The sequence below is a fragment of the Actinia tenebrosa genome, unplaced genomic scaffold (genome assembly GCF_029948245.1).
Source record: "Actinia tenebrosa isolate PJP-AT-01 unplaced genomic scaffold, QUT_ActTen_1.0 PGA_scaffold16__25_contigs__length_10494907, whole genome shotgun sequence".
NCBI classification, from domain to species: domain Eukaryota; kingdom Metazoa; phylum Cnidaria; class Anthozoa; order Actiniaria; family Actiniidae; genus Actinia; species Actinia tenebrosa.
The window spans coordinates 2,569,342-2,585,405 of NW_028292576.1; the positions used below are offsets into that span (position 1 = coordinate 2,569,342).

General features: G+C 39.1%; 1 long non-coding RNA gene and 1 pseudogene across 2 annotated transcripts in view; one reads left to right on the forward strand and one right to left on the reverse strand.

The window, feature by feature from the left end:
- The first annotated feature begins 560 nt into the window (after positions 1-560).
- Positions 561-15,220, forward strand: LOC116298544 (uncharacterized; annotated as a pseudogene). The gene is made up of 3 exons (XR_016119966.1): positions 561-628; positions 1,235-1,320; positions 6,737-15,220. The product of XR_016119966.1 is annotated as an uncharacterized LOC116298544 (transcript).
- LOC148910574 (uncharacterized) overlaps positions 622-16,064 on the reverse strand; it is a 40,044-nt gene continuing 24,601 nt past the window's right edge. The window contains exon 2 of the long non-coding RNA XR_016119965.1: positions 622-1,288. This is a non-coding gene — a long non-coding RNA (uncharacterized LOC148910574). The remainder of the gene's footprint in view (positions 1,289-16,064) is intronic.

Here is a 16,064-nt window from a genome sequence, read left to right on the forward strand (position 1 = left end):
CTTTCATTTATCGTTGACTATTGTCAGTTAGTCCGTATTAAGTGGAAATTGTTGCAGAATTAACGATGTATTTCTGTGATGACAAGATAATTTGCCAATCTATCATGTTACATTAATTATAATACACTCTACAAAATACTCGATTCTGATTGAACAATAGAAGTACCAGTGTATTATAAACAAAAAATCGCACAATCTTCTCGGTACAATTTCGGAATTTATAGATACTCGAGATGTTTTGAAAGTTCTGAAATTGAACTCGCCTAAAGGCGAGTCCAATTTTGAAAACTTTCAAAACATCACTCGTACATATAAATTCCGGAATTGCACTCGAGATCGTGCGATTTCCTATACTAATAATTGCGAAGTAATGTAGAATACACCCATAGTTTGACTCCTAAGTGATCTAAATTTTTAGACTCATCCACGGGAAAAAAAGTTGCTTAGTTGCATATTTCACCTCCTCCCCCTCAGTGACTCCTGTCATGGTTGAGCAATAAACGCAATTGCTGTATAGTTGAATATAAACGAAGTATTTGTTTTAGTTCCTGCAAGACCGACGTTCTCCGGCGATGAAAGGGTCTCAATCTGCTCATCTGAAGATGAAGGCAAATATGTGATAGAAAAGGTAACACTTTCATTTATCGTTGACTATTGTCAGTTAGTCTGTATTAAGTGGAAATTGTTGCAGAATTAACGATGTATTTCTGTGATGACAAGATAGTTTGCCAATCTATCATGTTACATTAATTATAATACATTCTACAAAATTACTCGATTCTGATTGAACAATAGCAGTACAGTTAAATCCCAAATGGTACTCTCTAGAGTCCCAATTACCTTGCTCAGTTTTGTTGAGTGTATTATAAACAAAAAATCGCACAATCTTCTGGGTACAATTTCGGAATATTTATAGATACTCGAGATGTTTTGAAAGTTCTGAAATTGAACTCGCCTAAAGGCTTGTCCAATTTTGAAAACTTTCAAAACATCACTCGTACCTATAAATTCCGGAATTGCACTCGAGATCGTGCGATTTCCTATACTAATAATTGCGAAGTAATGTAGAATACACCCGTAGTTTGACTCCTAAGTGATCTAAATGTTTAGACCATCAATGTAAAAAAGGTGCTTAGTTGCATATTTCACCTCCTCCCCCTCAGTGACTCCTGTCATGGTTCAGCAATAAACGCAATTGCAGCATAGTTGAATATAAACGAAGTATTTGTTTTAGTTCCTGCAAGACCGACGTTCTCCGGCGATGAAAAGGTCTTCTCAATCTGCTCATCTGAAGATGAAGGCAAATATGAGATAGAAAAGGTAACACTTTCATTGATTGTTGGTTATTGTCAGTTTACAATAGTTTGTATTAAGTGAAAATTGTTGCAAAGCAAGCGATCTATTTCTGTGACGATGAAGTTATAATTTAAAATGTGCATACCTAACATAATCATCGTCAATAATAAAATCGTACAAAATTAGTATTCCAGCTAGAGTTGGCTAGAGCAGAGGAACAAAGAAATCCGCTGTCTTTAATTGCTTAATTATGTTTTGTTTTTTTTAATTCGTTTTGCTTTTTTTCTTCTTAAGATTCTATTTGATTAAAGAAGCAGAATAAATAATTTGCAAATCACATTCCAGGGTTTGTTCTTTGCCGTTCGCAGCGTTATGATCTCCCTCAATTAACTTTCTTCAAAAAATAGCGATTCATTAAAAAATATCGATCAATTATAAAATTATAAAATGTAAAGCAATTATGAGAGAGATCTTGAGCAAATATTAGCCTGTATTTACGTTTTAAATGAAGCATTTCGATTTTAAAGCGGGCTATAAAATTTCCGTCCGAATGTGCATGTTTATAAAGCAGTAAAATCGAATTACGTAAGCCAAATCACAGACCAGAATTGGAATTGAAGTAAATCGATCACTTTGATCCGTGTGGCATAAGTGCCGTAAGAACAGACGAAAATGACTATTTTAAAGGGCGATGGTCGGGACAGTTCAATAATCGGGACATTTTCATGTCGAAATGGTCACTAGTCCAAATTGTCCTTTCCCTCATACTTTTCGGTGCTAAAAGTCTCGACAGTCGGGAAATTTTGATGGCTCGCCATCCGAATCAAGAGTTCTCGGACGTCGTACTCCATTGAAGAAATCGTCGCATTTTGAATACTAATTAGGAGCAGAGTAAATGTATTCAATACAATACTAGTTTTTAGCTAGTTATATCTTCGTATTCAATACATGGCATGTTCTTCGGCTGAGTGCCTGCTTAACTTAATAGTCCTTCGGTTGAGTGACTGCGTATCATAAACCTTTACTCCATTCATTTTATTTATTTTAGGGTTTATGATCAAAAATATAAAAAATATAAAAAAGTGGCCCTAGTGGCCCTTCCATCGTGTTCGAAATTGAATAAACTAAAATTGAATAAACCTGAAAAAGTGGCCCTCGATCTCTTGATATCTTAGGATATAGTTAACAAATAGACATTAGTTTTTTATGTGTCTGTCCTCTTATTGACGATAAATTGGGTCATCACATGTCAAAGTAGTGTGGATCCACGAGGCGTAGCCGATGATGTCTATTTGTTTTTTACAATAACAAAAACGATAAAAACTTCTCATTTTTAGCGATCAAAACAACCAACGGAAGGAGCGCGCGCTCGTTGATGTCAGCTTTATCTGTCTGTCCTCTTATTGATTATAAAAAATAAACAATCAGCGCGCGCGAAATTTGTAAGTTATTTTGAAATATGCAATAGATATAAAATATTTGTCGCAAATATGAGATTGAAATAAATATGTGACATAATAGAAATTTCTTGATACATGAACTTTAAGCCCCGTCCACACGTATCCGGAAATTTTTGTATCCGCAAATGTTTTATAGCGGATACGGGTTGCGTCCACACGTATCCGGAAATTTTTGTATACGTATCCGGAAATTTTCGAAAACGGTCTCCAGAGTGGACATTTTCGAATACGCTCCGAATACGGATACGTGTGGACGGTCGTATCCGCAAATTTTCGAATACGATGACGTTAACACGATTTTGAGCATGCTCAATAAGAAAAACTATCTGTCAAATGGACTAGGCACTAGCGTGCATCAGGGCGGATCAAGAAATTTCCGGATACGTGTGGACAGTGAAAACGATTCGAATACGATACGAATACGCTGCGTGTGGACGCGAACATTTTCTCATCCGAAAAAAAAAAAAAAAAAAAAAAAAAAAAAAAAAACGACAGTCACTGACAATCATAACCACGGCATTGTCGACACACAATATTCAACTACCTCGTGAATATACCACAATGGACAACGAAACGTGTCTCGTACAATACAATAAATCATGGTATGATAAGCCGATCCACCGAGTCCGGTGAATAAAAAATCCTACATCCGGAACAGAGTGGATTTAAAATCCACGGATCCACAACATATCGTGTTTTGGAACCGGCACTTATATCTTCTCAATCAATGTCACTAAATTACCAAAGTGATTGATTGGGGGCGGGGCTGCATATCACGTGTCGGAAACTAATGTCTACGCATGTTCTTTTTTCGTTAGTTGATGAGATTCTAGGCTAAGCGAAGGATTAGGAACAAGACGCCCTATAGGCGTTCACTGGGCTGCCTGTGTCATGCACAGAGGCCCAGTACAGCTGAAGAAGTTTGCAATTTTGATAAAATAATTTTGTAATGGCAATCAACAAGGTTCAATACCATGGCAAACACTTTTAATAGCAGTCAACTTTATACAATGATTTCTTCAAGAAAATAATGGACGATAAAATCACACCTACCCTTATTCAGGCACAAATTTCGCCAGATAACATTTGGGTTTGCTGATTCTTATCATCCAGGTTTTTGGATAACAACTCGACGCATGCTCAGACAGAAAAGTGCCGAGTCCGGGCAGAGATTCCTCTTTCTTAATGATTGCTAAAACAACAAAAACAAAAGCCAGTAATACGAAAAGATTAAAAAACAAAAATAGAAATACAAAAAAGGATCTCTGCTAGTAGGGAAGCAGTCACCTTAAAAGACACACATGCTTAACTAGATGATAGGCTAGGGATATTATCCAGGGATCTCTGCTAGTAAGGTAGCAGTCACCTTCAACGATACACATGCTTAACTAGATGATAGGCTAGGGATATTATCCAGGGATCTATGCTAGTAGGGTAGCCGTCACCTTAAAAGACACACATGCTTAACTAGATGATAGGCTAGGGATATTATCCAGGGATCTATGCTAGTAGGGTAGCCGTCACCTTAAAAGACACACATGCTTAACTAGATGATAGGCTAGGGATATTATCCAGGGATCTCTGCTAGTAAGGTAGCAGTCACCTTCAACGATACACATGCTTAACTAGATGATAGGCTAGGGATATTATCCAGGGATCTATGCTAGTAGGGTAGCCGTCACCTTAAAAGACACACATGCTTAACTAGATGATAGGCTAGGGATATTATCCAGGGATCTCTGCTAGTATGGTAGCAGTCACCTTAAACGATACACATGCTTAACTAGATGATAGGCTAGGGATATTATCCAGGGATCTCTGCTAGTAGGGTAGCAGTCACCTTAGAAGACACACATGCTTAACTAGATGATAGGCTAGGGATATTATCCAGGGATCTCTGCTAGTAAAGTAGCAGTCACCTTAAAAGATACACATGCTTAACTAGATGATAGGCTAGGGATATTATCCAGGGATCTATGCTAGTAGGATAGCAGTCACCTTCAACGATACACATGCTTAACTAGATGATAGGCTAGGGATATTATCCAGGGATCTCTGCTAGTAGGGTATCAGTCACCTTAAAAGACACACATGCTTAACTAGATGATAGGCTAGGGATATTATCCAGGGATCTATGCTAGTAGGATAGCAGTCACCTTCAACGATACACATGCTTAACTAGATGATAGGCTAGGGATATTATCCAGGGATCTATGCTAGTAAGGTAGCCGTCACCTTAAAAGACACACATGCTTAACTAGATGATAGGCTAGGGATATTATCCAGGGATCTCTGCTAGTAGGGTAGCCGTCACCTTAAAAGACACACATGCTTAACTAGATGATAGGCTAGGGATATTATCCAGGGATCTCTGCTAGTTAGGTAGCAGTCACCTTAAAAGACACACATGCTTAACTAGATGAAGATAATATAGGTAAGTTGTAGTGCTTGGGAACGAGGTTATTCCGGGCGAAAGCCCTTGGAATTAAATTCGGAAAAATTAATTTCCGACCTCGCTGGGATTCGAACCCACGACCTTCGGAATTGTACTACCGATGCTCTACCAGCTGAGCTAGAGGTCAGACTGAGAGCAGGCCGGGGTGAAATAGATGTTAGGTCGCGGTAATTATGATGCAAAGATGAGAGTATGTGGACCGCGTGGCACTAATGAAATAGTAGAAGATAATATAGGTAAGTTGTAGTGCTTGGGAACGAGGTTATTCCGGGCGAAAGCCCTTGGAATTAAATTCGGAAAAATTAATTTCCGACCTCGCTGGGATTCGAACCCACGACCTTCGGAATTGTACTACCGATGCTCTACCAGCTGAGCTAGAGGTCAGACTGAGAGCAGGCCGGGGTGAAATAGATGTTAGGTTGCGGTAATTATGATGCAAAGATGAGAGTATGTGGACCGCGTGGCACTAATGAAATAGTAGAAGATAATATAGGTAAGTTGTAGTGCTTGGGAACGAGGTTATTCCGGGCGAAAGCCCTTGGAATTAAATTCGGAAAAATTAATTTCCGACCTCGCTGGGATTCGAACCCACGACCTTCGGAATTGTACTACCGATGCCTTAACTAGATGATAGGCTAAAGATATTATCCAGGGATCTCTGCTAGTAGGGTAGCAGTCACCTTAAAAGACACACATGCTTAACTAGATGATAGGCTAGGGACATTATCCAGGGATCTCTGCTAGTAGGGTAGCAGTCACCTTAAAAGACACACATGCTTAACTAGATGATAGGCTAGGGATATTATCCAGGGATCTCTGCTAGTAAGGTAGCAGTCACCTTCAACGATACACATGCTTAACTAGATGATAGGCTAGGGATATTATCCAGGGATCTATGCTAGTAGGATAGCAGTCACCTTCAACGATACACATGCTTAACTAGATGATAGGCTAGGGATATTATCCAGGGATCTCTGCTAGTAGGGTAGCAGTCACCTTAAAAGACACACATGCTTAACTAGATGATAGGCTAGGGATATTATCCAGGGATCTCTGCTAGTAGGATAGCCGTCACCTTAAAAGACACACATGCTTAACTAGATGATAGGCTAGGGATATTATCCAGGGATCTCTGCTAGTAAGGTAGCAGTCACCTTCAACGATACACATGCTTAACTAGATGATAGGCTAGGGATATTATCCAGGGATCTCTGCTAGTAAGGTAGCCGTCACCTTAAAAGACACACATGCTTAACTAGATGATAGGCTAGGGATATTATCCAGGGATCTATGCTAGTAGGGTAGCAGTCACCTTAAAAGACACACATGCTTAACTAGATGATAGGCTAGGGATATTATCCAGGGATCTCTGCTAGTTAGGTAGCAGTCACCTTAAAAGATACACATTCTTAATTAGAAGATACGCGAAAACTTGGATCGACAGTGTGCTTGTGCGTCCTTGGTAACGAAAAAAAACAAGCTTCCTCATGCTATTATTGATATTTGAAATCTTTGCACATTTCAGATGGAGACCACGGAATATACAGATGAGGATCTCAACTACTTCCGTCTATGTTACGTCTTCACTCATAATGTACCCGAGGGAATGCGAACAGTTTTCAAGCAACAATGGAACGCGCGTTACAAGCCTACGTACGGCGAATGGCTTGATGTACCCAAAAATGCAACCGATTTCTGCAACATGGAATCACCTAGAAATCAGAGACGTAATGCAAGCCTTCTCACTATTATGGCAAACGGTAACACTAAAGAATGGGACTGCACTTGTCTCTTTTATGCTCTTCTTTTCTCAGATTGTCTCGGATCATATCTAAATGTGACCACAGTATGGACAAACGTTAACGAACTGAGAAAAATCCGCAATAAAGCTTTTGCCCACACTCCTGTTGGAAAGCTTACAGACGTGGATTTTGAAGACACCATGCTGAAAGTCTTGGCTGCCTTTAAGGCGTTGGGGCTGGATACGACGAAGGTGAATGAAGTGAAAACCCAGAAAGGTTTTCCGACAGAGGAACTAAGTAGTATTCAACAACAGCTAAATAATGAGAGAAAACTTTATGTCAAATTTCATTCCTTCTGTGTCTTACCACCCAAACCTTCCCATCATACCACTGATCGCGCAGATGAAGTCACGACAATAAACCACGAGATGGAAAAGTTGAGAAGCACAAAGAAAAGTGAGACGACGGTGATCTACTTGTCTGGTAACCCCGGATGTGGAAAGAGTGAGATTGCCAGGCAGATTGGAAATAGCTACTTTAACGAAATCCCTGAAGATACAACTCATCTTAAGTTTGTATTCACCTTCAACGCATCCAACATCGACACGCTTCTTGGATCGTACGTGGATTTTGCTGCCAGACTCGGCTGTGACGAAGACTCTGTTACAAGAATTGCGACATCAAACGACCTCCGTCCAGAAGAGAAAATCAAAAATATTAAAAGTGTTATCAATCCAAAAGTGCAGATTTATTCATCGTGGCTGATCATTGTAGACAACGTAAATGATTTGAAATCAGTTTCAAATTACTTGCCTCAAGCAGGAGAAAAGACAAGTGGTGATGGTCAAATCCTCGTCACTACTCAAGACAGTCAATCCATTCCACTTGACTCTTATACATATCATTATTCATCTCTTAAGGTAGGGATGCAAAAAGAAGACACCATCGCATTACTTTCCCAAATCTCTGGTACTACTGGTGATCGAGACACTTTACTTAACATTGCCAGTGCTCTTGATTTCCAACCGCTTGCTTTGGCATGTGCAGCTATTTACGTGCAGCGAATATTCAACTCTACAGACCAACCTAAAACCAAATGGGAGAACTATTTGCTCAAACTACAAGAAGGAAAGCGTGAGGCAACCGAAGATTCTTACAAACAGACCAGTTCGACGTATGAATTATCAATGACAGCTGCTGTCAGGCTTGCTCTTGAGAGGGTAGTAATTGAAGACAAGATTATGATGCATGCTTTTCAGTTCCTGTCAGTCATAGCTAATGAACCAATACCATTGAAATATGTTGTGCAATATGTAATGAGCTGTATGCCTGATAAAGACCAAGACGCTGTTGCTGCTCATATTAGTTTGAGTTCGCTGGTCATTTTATCTGAAGATGTAGAAATTTCACAAGTAATTCGTGTGCATCAAGTGGTTTACCATGGCCTGCAGAAATTGTTGGACGATGATAAAACGGATATTTCAAAACTGATGTCAGTGTTTTCAGATCTCGTTTCTTTTAAAAACGTTTACGATGTAACCAAGGCAGAAATCATTGCCACACGATCGTTTACGACACATTTTGTGGTTTTATCAAGGAAACTTAACCTGCGTCTATTGGATCATTCCACCTTACCAGCAAAATCTCTCAATGCCGCTGACTGTTTATTCAAAGCAGGAAGTATCTGCCTTGTGCAGGGAAGTTACGGGGCCTCTGAGATATTCCTAGAAATATGTCTGTCAATCCAACAACGTTCATACCATAGTGGTCCAGAAATGGCTCAAGACCAAAACTTCAACTCAGATATCGCAGTAATGAGTAAATCGCACAAAGATAAGGAAAGCCATTTTGAGGGGAAACTGAGTAGTGGTGATGTAAGCATTGCCTTGGCCACTACATTAAAACGTCTGAGTGACTTATATATTGATCTAGAGAATTACAAAAAAGCACAAATACATCTTGAGGAAGCACTGGTGATCGAAGAGAAGTTGCACAGAGGAGATCATCCGGAACTGGCTATTACGTTAAAGAACCTGGGTGTCTGCCTGATGCATCTTGGGCAACACGAAAAAGCAGAAGCATATTTACAGAGAGCCCTGGCGATGCAAGAAAAATGTCAGGGTGAAAACAACACCCTCTTGGCTGATATCTTAATCATCCTGGTTATAAGTCTTCAAAGTCATGGAGAATTTGAAAAAGCCAAGACGTATTGTGAAAGAGCACTTGAGATCGAGCAACAACTGCGTGACAGCGAATATGTACGGGTAGCTGACACCATTAATGACCTCGGGGTTTGTTTATCAAACTTTAAAGATGAAAAAAAAGCGACAACTTTCTATAAAGAAGCTCTAAGATTAACAGAAAGTGTATATCATAAAAATCATCCATACAAGGCCATTACACTACGAAACATTGGAGTTTCATTAAGGAAATTAAGAGAAAACGAAACATCAAAAAGGTACTTTGAAAAAGCACTAACGATTTACGAAACTGGAAATGATCAAAATAATACACAGCTGATGCTAAATAGCCTAGGTTCGTGTCTCATCGAATTAAAAGAATACGACAAGGCCAAAGCATACCTGGAAAGAGCACTGTCCATTCGTGAGAAAGGAGACAATGAAAATGATTCACAACTGGCTACTACGCTAAATAACCTTGGTTTCTGCCATTATGGACTAAAACAATACGACAAGGCTAAAGTATACTTGGTAGATACGGTAGATAACCTTGGTTTCTGCCATTATCAATTAAAAGAATACGACAAGGCCAGAGCGTACTATGAGAGGGCACTGTCCATTAGAGAGAAAAGAGACAATTAAAATGATCCACAACTGCCTAGTACGCTAAATAACCTTGGTTTCTGCCATTATGGACTAAAACAATACGACAAGGCTAAAGTATACTTGGAGAAAGCATTGTCAATTCGCGAGAAAGGAGACCATGAAAATGATCCACAACTGGCTACTACACTAGAAATCCTTGGTTTCTGCCATTATCAACTAAAAGAATACGACAAGGCTAAAGCATACCTGGAAAGAGCACTGTCCATTCGTGAGAAAGGAGACAATGAAAATGATTCACAACTGGCTACTACGCTAAATGACCTTGGTTTCTGCCTTAATGAACTAAAACAACACGACAAGGCCAAAGTGTACTTGGAGAGAGCACTGTCCATTCGCGAGAAAGGAGACAATGAAAATGATTTACAACTGGCTAGTACGCTAAATAACCTTGGTTTCTGCCTTAATGAACTAAAACAACACGAAAAGGCGAAATTGTGCTTGGAGAGAGCACTGTCAATTCGCGAGAAAGGAAACAATAAAAACGATTCACAACTGGCTAGTACGCTAGAAAACCTTGGTTTTTGCCTTAATAAACTAGAAAAATACAAGGCCAAAGTATACCTGGATAGAGCACTGTCCATTTATGAGAAAGGAGACAATGAAAATAATCCACAACTAGCTACTACGCTAACTCACCTTGGTTTCTGCCATTATCAATTAAAAGAATACGACAAGGCCAGAGCGTACTATGAGAGGGCACTGTCCATTAGAGAGAAAAGAGACAATGAAAATGATCCACAACTGCCTAGTACGCTAAATAACCTTGGTTTCTGCCATTATGGACTAGAAGAATACGACAAGGCTAAAGTATACTTGGAGAAAGCACTGTCAATTCGCGAGAAAGGAGACCATGAAAATGATCCACAACTGGCTACTACACTAGAAATCCTTGGTATCTGCTATATTGAGCTAAAAGAATACGACAAGGCTAAAGCGTATTATGAGAGAACACTGTCCATTTACGAGAAGGGAGATGATGAAAATGATTCACAACTGACTAGTACGATAGAAAACCTTGGTATCTGTTATATTGAACTAAAAGAATACGACAAAGCTAAAGCGTACTGTGAGAGAACACTGTCCATTTACGAGAAAGAAGACAATGAAAATGATCCACAACTGGCTACTATGCTAAATAACCTTGGTTTCTGCCTTAATGAACTAAAACAACACGAAAAGGCCAAACAGTACTTGGAGAGAGCACTGTCCATTCGCGAGAAAGGCGAGACAATGAAAATGATCCACAACAGGTTAGTACGCTAAAAAACCTTGGTTTCTGCCATTATCAACTAAAAGAATACGAAGAGGCGAGAGCGTACTATGGGAGAGCACTGTCCATTCGTGAGAAAGGAGACAATGAAAATGATCCACAACTGCCTAGTACGCTAAATAACCTTGGTTTCTGCCATTATGGACTAGAAGAATACGACAAGGCTAAAGTATACTTGGAGAAAGCACTGTCAATTCGTGAGAAAGGAGACAATGAAAATAATCCAGAAATGGCTACTACGCTAAATAACCTTGGTTTCTGCCATAATGAACTAAAAGAATACGACAAGGCCAAAGTATACTATGAGAGAGCACTGTCCATTCGAGAGAAAGGAGACAATGAAAATGATCCACAACTGGGTACTACACTAGAAAACCTTGGTTTCTGCCATTATCAACTAAAAGAATACGACAAGGCCAAAGTATACTTCGAGAAAGTACTGTCCACTCGCGAGAAAGGAGACAATGAAAATGATCCACAACAGGTTAGTACGCTAAAAAACCTTGGTTTCTGCCATTATCAACTAAAAGAATACGAAGAGGCGAGAGCGTACTATGGGAGAGCACTGTCCATTCGTGAGAAAGGAGACAATGAAAATGATCCAGAAATGGCTACTACGCTAAATAACCTTGGTTTCTGCCATAATGAACTAAAAGAATACGACAAGGCTAAAGCATACCTGGAAAGAGCACTGTCCATTCGTGAGAAAGGAGACAATGAAAATGATTCACAACTGGCTACTACGCTAAATGACCTTGGTTTCTGCCATTATCAACTAAAAGAATACGACAAGGCTAAAGCATACTATGAGAGAGCACTGTCCATTCGCGAGAAAGGAGACAATAGAAATGATTTACAACTGGCTAGTACGCTAAATAACCTTGGTTTCTGCCTTAATGAACTAAAACAACAGGAAAAGGCGAAATTGTGCTTGGAGAGAGCACTGTCAATTCGCGAGAAAGGAAACAATAAAAATGATTCACAACTCGCTAGTACGCTAGAAAACCTTGGTTTTTGCCTTAATAAACTAGAAAAATACAAGGCCAAAGTATACCTGGATAGAGCACTGTCCATTTATGAGAAAGGAGACAATGAAAATAATCCACAACTAGCTACTACGCTAACTCACCTTGGTTTCTGCCATTATCAATTAAAAGAATACGACAAGGCCAGAGCGTACTATGAGAGGGCACTGTCCATTAGAGAGAAAAGAGACAATGAAAATGATCCACAACTGCCTAGTACGCTAAATAACCTTGGTTTCTGCCATTATGGACTAGAAGAATACGACAAGGCTAAAGTATACTTGGAGAAAGCACTGTCAATTCGCGAGAAAGGAGACCATGAAAATGATCCACAACTGGCTATTACACTAGAAATCCTTGGTATCTGCTATATTGAGCTAAAAGAATACGACAAGGCTAAAGCGTATTATGAGAGAACACTGTCCATTTACGAGAAGGGAGATGATGAAAATGATTCACAACTGGCTAGTACGATAGAAAACCTTGGTATCTGTTATATTGAACTAAAAGAATACGACAAAGCTAAAGCGTACTGTGAGAGAACACTGTCCATTTACGAGAAAGAAGACAATGAAAATGATCCACAACTGGCTACTACGCTAAATAACCTTGGTTTCTGCCTTAATGAACTAAAAGAACACGACAAGGCCAAAGTGTACTTGGAGAGAGCACTGTCCATTCGCGAGAAAGGAGACAATGAAAATGATTCACAACTGGCTATTACGCTAAATAACCTTGGTTTCTGCCTTAATGAACTAAAAGAACACGACAAGGCCAAAGTGTACTTGGAGAGAGCACTGTCCATTCGCGAGAAAGGAGACAATGAAAATGATTCACAACTGGCTATTACGCTAAATAACCTTGGTTTCTGCCATAATGAATTAAAACAACACGACAAGGCCAAAGTGTACTTGGAGAGAGCACTGTCCATTAGCGAAAAAGGAGACAATGAAAATGATCAACAACTGGCAACTACGGTAGATAACCTTGGTTTCTGCCATTATCAATTAAAAGAATACGACAAGGCCAGAGCGTACTATGAGAGGGCACTGTCCATTAGAGAGAAAAGAGACAATTAAAATGATCCACAACTGCCTAGTACGCTAAATAACCTTGGTTTCTGCCATTATGGACTAAAACAATACGACAAGGCTAAAGTATACTTGGTAGATACGGTAGATAACCTTGGTTTCTGCCATTATCAATTAAAAGAATACGACAAGGCCAGAGCGTACTATGAGAGGGCACTGTCCATTAGAGAGAAAAGAGACAATGAAAATGATCCACAACTGCCTAGTACGCTAAATAACCTTGGTTTCTGCCATTATGGACTAAAACAATACGACAAGGCTAAAGTATACTTGGAGAAAGCATTGTCAATTCGCGAGAAAGGAGACCATGAAAATGATCCACAACTGGCTACTACACTAGAAAACCTTGGTTTCTGCCATTATCAACTAAAAGAATACGACAAGGCTAAAGCATACTATGAGAGAGCACTGTCCATTCGCGAGAAAGGAGACAATAAAAATGATTCACAACTGGCTAGTACGCTAAATAACCTTGGTTTTTGCCTTAATAAACTGGAAAAATACAAGGCCAAAGTATACCTGGATAGAGCACTGTCCATTTATGAGAAAGAAGACAATGAAAATGATCCACAACTGGCTAGTACGCTTGAAAACCTTGGTTTCTGCCTTAATAAACTAGAAAAATACGACAAAGCCAAAGTATACTTGGAGAGAGCACTGTCCATTTACGAGAAAGAAGACAATGAAAATGATCCACAACTGGGTAGTACGCTTGAAAACCTTGGTATCTGCTATATTGAGCTAAAAGAATGCGACAAGGCTGAAGCGTATTATGAGAGAACACTGTCCATTTACGAGAAGGGAGATGATGAAAATGATTCACAACTGGCTAGTACGATAGAAAACCTTGGTATCTGTTATATGGAACTAAAAGAATACGACAAAGCTAAAGCGTACTATGAGAGAACACTGTCCATTTACGAGAAAGAAGACAATGAAAATGATCCACAACTGGCTACTACGCTAAATAACCTTGGTTTCTGCCTTAATGAACTAAAACAACACGAAAAGGCCAAACAGTACTTGGAGAGAGCACTGTCCATTCGCGAGAAAGGAGACAATAAAAATGATTCACAACTGGCTACTACGCTAAATAACCTTGGTTTCTGCCATAATGAACTAAAAGAATACGACAAGGCCAAAGTATACTATGAGAGAGCACTGTCCATTCGAGAGAAAGGAGACAACGAAAATGATCCACAACTGGGTACTACACTAGAAAACCTTGGTTTCTGCCATTATCAACTAAAAGAATACGACAAGGCTAAAGCATACAATGAGAGAGCACTGTCCATTCGCGAGAAAGGAGACAATAAAAATGATTTACAACTGGCTAGTACGCTAAATAACCTTGGTTTCTGCCTTAATGAACTAAAACAACACGAAAAGGCGAAATTGTGCTTGGAAAGAGCACTGACAATTCGCGAGAAAGGAAACAATAAAAATGATTCACAACTGGCTAGTACGCTAGAAAACCTTGGTTTTTGCCTTAATAAACTAGAAAAATACAAGGCCAAAGTATACCTGGATAGAGCACTGTTCATTTATGAGAAAGGAGACGATGAACTATGATTCTCATACTCGTTAATAATACATGAGTAAACCATCCAATCAATGGGCTATTTTTGGGTCACATGATGTTACTTGAAATCTGGTAAAGTGCTGTGAAAGGAATGCATTCAGTCTGGAGTAACTGGAACAAAATTAATGAGATGAGAAGTCATTTCAAAGCCTTTCAATTCGTTTCCATTGATGATTTTTCCTCTGAAGCCCTTCAACTTGATTGTGGTGTACCTCAAGGTTCCGTACTTGGTCCTTTGTTGCATCTCTTTATACTTCTCCAGTAGCTGATACCCTTCGACTACACAGAATGTCTTTCCACCTCTATGCCGATGACACTCAATTATATATTCCTTTCTCCTGTAATGATGATTTGTCCCTTAATGATTCCATGAAACTGATTGAAAACTGTCTATCTGATATTGATGCTTGGATGTCTACAAATAAATTGAAATTAAATAAAGGAAAAACTGAATGCCTGTTACTTTCTTCAAAGCACAGTCCACAGTTAACTCTTCCTTCTCTTCAATTTGGTTCTGATGTGATAACGCCCTCAATGCATGCTCGGAACATCGGTGTAATATTTGATTCAATATTTGACAATTGTAACTCTCTGCTCTTTGGTTTACCCAACAAACTTCTTGATAAACTACAAACTGTACAAAGTGCTGCTTCCATAATCATCTCTCTTTCCCAATAAACATGACCACATTACACTCATTCTTGTTAATCTACACTGGCTACCAATTGAATCTAGAATTAAATATAAAATCTTACTACTTACCTTCAAAGCTTTTCATGGCCAATATCCTATCTATATTCGGGAACTCATTTCAGAGTACGAACCTCCTCGTAACCTTCGTTCTCCAGCACAATTTCTTCTATCAGCACAGTTTTACAATCTCAAATCATATGGTCATCGCTCCTTCTCTGTAGCTGCTCCTGAACTCTGGAACTCTTTGCCAATATCTCTCCGAAATGAATCAAGTCTGGCCACATTTAAAACTGCACTTAAGACTTACCTTTTTAAAATAGCCTATTCTATTTTTATTTATTTCGTTTATTAGCGTTAAGAACAGATTTGTATTTGTGCTTTATAAATAAATATTATTATTATTATTATATTATTATTATTATATTATCATATTATTATTGACCTGACATACTCCGTCAAGTAACCCAAGCAAGAGACAAAGGAGCAAGCTCATGGCTCAATGCGATACCAATTAAAGAACAGGGACTTACTTTGAATAAAGAAGAATTCAGAGACTCTCTTTGTCTGCGTTATTATAAACCGTTATCAGGTTTACCAAGTACCT